This window comes from Limanda limanda, chromosome 3 (genome assembly GCF_963576545.1).
Source record: "Limanda limanda chromosome 3, fLimLim1.1, whole genome shotgun sequence".
Classification (NCBI taxonomy): Eukaryota; Metazoa; Chordata; class Actinopteri; order Pleuronectiformes; family Pleuronectidae; genus Limanda; species Limanda limanda.
Genome location: NC_083638.1, coordinates 18,573,230 through 18,578,229, shown reverse-complemented (window position 1 = coordinate 18,578,229; position 5,000 = coordinate 18,573,230). Strand labels below are relative to the sequence as shown.

General features: G+C 39.3%; 1 protein-coding gene across 1 annotated transcript in view; it reads left to right on the top strand.

Moving 5' to 3' along the window:
- The window catches only part of rhoua (ras homolog family member Ua), an 8,146-nt gene extending 3,341 nt beyond the window's left edge, over positions 1–4,805 (top strand). The window contains exon 4 of the mRNA XM_061068689.1: positions 1–4,805. This exon is cut by the window's left edge and continues 606 nt beyond it. The gene's annotated coding sequence lies outside the window, so the exon portion shown is untranslated.
- The last annotated feature ends 195 nt before the right edge of the window (positions 4,806–5,000 follow it).

Genomic DNA, 5,000 nt, shown 5'->3' with positions numbered 1-5,000 from the left:
CTGGTTTCAGCCTCAGTTTCTGAGGAGAAGTTGTTCATCGCTCTCCTGAAATTTAACTGGAATGAAACAGGAGTTGTTGTCGGTGATAATGTTGTTGGGACAGTTTCAGATTTGAGCAGGAGCAGAGACTTTGATTTTCTGGTCGGGGTTTAACACATGAATTAGAATGTTGTGTAGGTGGAAGGGAACTGGACTGTCTTCAGACTACAACTGTAATTGTTGGTGACTTTAACAAAACTACATTCACACTTATCTTTATAATAGTTTCTAACTCCACAGTGGAGCAGACCTAATTGTTTCATCACTGAACATGATTTATGTTAGAAGTTAGTCAACAAGTTTAGCCCATGGTTAATTTTAGAGCTTTTTTATCACTGGGCTGATTGTTTTCTAATGAAAGAACCGTATTTTATTCAGCAGCTTATAATTTTATCCTGGTCACATGTGGTGCAGCCAGCAAACCTAATCTGGAACCTGCACCCTGGTTAATATCTGACTCTGTTTTGGGATCTATTTAACGTCCCTCCAGAGTGAAGCCAGACTAAGTTTGGTCAATGAAAAACGTTCTACCCTCTTAAGAATAAAAATGATTTCTTTCGCCTGGATCAAAATCAACCCCTACATATCATAACTCAAGCAAAATAACCTAAACACATATCTTAGTAGTAGCAAAGGATGCTGAACAATGTCCAGACTGTCTGAATATATGATGAAAACACACGCACCACTGTAAAGGTTTTTATCTTACAGACACAATCCCGGAGTCAGGGACCTACTGCAGGGCTCCACTGGTAGCTGAGCCAGTTTATCATCCTCATCTGTCTGACCTTGGCACTGAAAGATTGTACAGTCTGAGAAAATTGACTGGTACAAATGTGGTTTTGTTCAACATAAATCTTTGTTGGTCCTCTCAGCCTGAAACTTGCATCAGCAGACACCGGAAACTAAAAATGAGTTTTAGGTATTTGTTCTGCTTTGGTGCATGTTTGACTTATCTTACAAGAAGCTTGCGAAGCCTTAAGCATGAGCACTTAGCACTAATTCAACCAAGTGCTCTCTGCATGTGTTCGAATTTACAAAATGGACTAAACACAGTTGTTTTTTTCTTTTCTTAGGCCTTCAATGCAATTGTTTGAAAGACTGTGAAATTTCTACCATGTACATATTTTGTGAAATATTTTTCTAAGTAGCTATCAACTACAGTTTGATTCATCTTGTTCGTTGCTCTGCATTTGCTCCATTTACTCTAAATCTGATCCTCTGTATTCATTAGCGGGGAAGCCATAGGTCATTTCCACCACTCTGAGTCCATGCTGCGTTCACGCCACAGAGACACCCATTGTCCACCACGTGTCTGCTGTATGCAGCACTGCAGCCTGTTCGCTCTCAAACAGATTCACTTTAATATGTTGTTAGAGCAGAAACAAAAAGACAAACTAAAACACTAAATGTGTAGTAAACCTCAGCTGCCACACCTTCCTTTGTACACTAACATAAGAGCAGATCCCCAGCATTTAAAACTATCTCTCCACAGTGCCTCCATGTGAATGGCTCTTTGTATCTTAGAGTCACTGCAGCAGCAGGAATGAAAGAGGTTTAAGTCCGACTGAAGCAGATGTGCGTTGGTTCAGCAGTGTAATCACTGTGGAGCCCCTAGTCCTGAAATATTATTTTTATTCGTGTGTGCACAACATAATAAACTTGCATGTGCACACAGGGAAAAAATATTTTTGCCTTTTACGACTTTAAGGAGTCTGTAGTATATATATTGATCAGACAAAAACACAAAAAAGTATGTTCAAGCTTAGATTTCTGAACTCCTTTTTTAACCTGTTTGACTGGTAAGACAACGTTTCTGAGACTGCTGTAATGTTTCTATGATGAAATATATGTTCGCCCAAAGCTAAAGTCCTATTATACCTGAGCTACCAGTAATCTTATTTCGGGTGAGAGGAGTGTGAAAGTGGAGCAGTTTTAAACCTAAAGCTAAACTTGCTCCATCTTTTAAAGTGGTTTAAAGTTAGTTTCTCTATTGGTGTGAAGTGGAGTGAGCTGTCGTGTGCCTTGAAATCATTATAATAATTATTTTGAACGCAACTCTACTAAGGAGTACTTGTTAAGAGGTTAGTTTAAATAAATCCCAACAAACTGAGATTGAAATTGAATGGATTTTTCAGGTGTTTTCAGTGAGGTTCGTACACCCAAACTGGATTTTCACAGCTTATTCCAGATTGTTTTCACCCTCTACCAAGTCTCAAACAACTAAAGCCGTATGTTGGCACCAAAATACGGTTTCGAAAAGATTATCCGCCAGAGACGTCCTCATGTAACCCAAACTGATCTTGTAGCAGCATTGACAGTGTTGCCCTTCAAGACAAATCTGTGAAACCAATCAGTTTGAAACGTTATCCTTGTGTTGCATTCAGGTGTTCTCTGTAACACTGGGACTCCTGATTTTTGGACCGTGCTTCACTGGAGCTCTGTGGTTGTTTTCTGTCGAGGATGCTACCGCTGCGACTGAAAGGGCTCACTGTGCCCATGTTTGACTTCATGATAGCAAATGTATTGTTGCTTATTGGGGGGGAGAGGCATAATAAGTTGCTTGTCTCTGTTTGTCTGCAGTCTTAGTTGATGGTGGATTTAATTTGGCCAAAGGTCACGCAGATCTTTGTGATCGCCCACGTTTCCTCTGTCAGGTTTTATCTGTCTTTTTCACAGTTTTTTTCCTCATCACATTGGATTTTGTTTGCATGCAGCACGAGATCCAGGCCTGCATTCACACTGAGAACATTATAAAACTGGGTCAATTAATTCCTGTTTAAATACATCAAAACGGCATGAGTGACTTTTTGGTATGTTGCTATTTAATTAATCAACAATAGCTTGCATGTGTCTGACAAGGATTTCAGACATAATGTGTCTTTGTTTAGGTTCTTCTCTAATTATCCAGTCTACAACACCTAAACACAGAAATTAGCTTTATCTTTTATCTTGTAAAACGACTCATCCTCTCAGAACCACACACTGGCCTTGACTGACGTTTTTGGAGTAATGTTACGTGGTGAGTAGTTTAACAGTAACGCAAATAGATGAGATTCATAGATACAGCAAACTGACTCAGTAACGTTTCTAACTGAAGTAAACAAAAGGAGACTGGTCGTTTCAGAGCGACTAAGGCCCCAGCAGCGAAACCCCTGAATGTGTTGAATTGAACAGAGATGCATGTTTCTGCTTAAAGATTCATTATTTTCATGTATAGGACTGATGAGGTTGTGTTATTCCTTCTTAAAAAACAGAATTTCCTGGTTGATGCTCAGCAGTGTGTGTCCTGTATGACGATGTATGGCCCTGGAATGTAGAACAGACAGGTCTCTGAAAGTGAACTGTCCTGTGTTATATGGAGACATGATGGTGACTGAGAAATGTGGAGACAGAGTATTGTGCTGCAAAGCTGGTGTTTTGCTGAAAGTGAGATAGAAATGTCATTGTGTGTTTGGGACAATGTCGGTTGCTCTGATTGCCATTAAGAAATGTGTATATATAATGACGATGGCTGGCTTCAGTTTGTGTGATTTATTATTGTTGGGGCAGGATTTCAATCTGCACAAAAGTACAAATTACAAGTTTACTGATAATTAAATCAATGATCACATTGTGATGAAAGTTGGTGCAGGTTTGCCTTTGTGCTACTTACCGTAGTGCTGAAATCCTGTGAGTGTGGAGCCTTGAGATAGGGTTCAATTTTTATTTGCTTCAGTGATTATAAATGTGAGTATGCAAATTATAAATGTGAGTATGCAAATGAATGGCACTTACAACTTTTGGAATATTTCCAATAGACCCCTCCATCGGCAGCCTTGAGATGGCAGCTACAATGTAATCTTATGGGAAAACTGCGGCATTCCATGAAATGTCATCTAAACTGGTATTTTTTCACCAATAAAGGCTCAAATGTCATTTTGCTATTGGCATAGGTTCACAGCACTCATAACTACACCACCAGTTTCCAGAGAAAGCGGTGCAGCATCTCGTTGACCCTCCTATGCTCTCTCTCTTTTTGTGGACTGTCTCAGTTGCCCCATACGATTACATTGTAGCCATTGTTGCTGAGTCACAGCGTGTTATGGTGAAGATCTACTAGACCAATTCCAAACGTTTTTGTAAGTACAATTTATTCACACGCCCACTTAGGGCCCTGGTTGAAAAATACTATTATTCCCTGAGAAGACAGCTCATCCAGATGTTCATGATCAAATTGAGAGGTTTTCTGTTTGTGAATGTTGTTTCTTTTCTTACAGCAAATCCTTTATCGCTCTTTATCTAATATGGCAGTTACACCAAATTTAAAGCCAGATGAATTGACATTTTATTGTACAAAACACAACAAAATTAAGAGTGCTGTTCCTGGTTAGTGGATTAACATCACTAAATACCCACACCTCTTTATTGTTGATTGCACATGAACATATAGCCCAGAGTTTAATCAAGCAGAGACAACCTGGGGAAATTAACAAAATAGTTAATTCTTGAGATTTAATTATTTTCTCACTGAGGTTGATAGCCCCAGAAACACAGCTGAGCTCACTCACATGGAACACCAGCTGAGAACTTCTCTTAGCAAACCAACGCTATCGTTCTGTATAAACCGTGGCTGATTTTTCCAGCGAATGAAAACATGGTAACAGATAATACGCTGCTGCAATCTGTTCACATCAAATTCTCTGTTGAACTGAGGATGTCAGACAAAGGAAGATGTGTTTGTACAAACGTTTTATACCATGAGAAATAAAGAATATCTGATTTAATACATGCTGTGGTTTGTTGATATTGAGGCCTGGTGCTCAGTGGTGGGACTGGGAATGTGTGTGTTTAAATATAACCCCTGAACGTATGTAACCTTGTACCTCAGCCGCGTCACTAGAGCACCCAGGCTGTAAATGAGAACACCTTTTTTGTTTTTAAGTATTCACACTTGTAAACAGAGATTGTCTGTATAATGT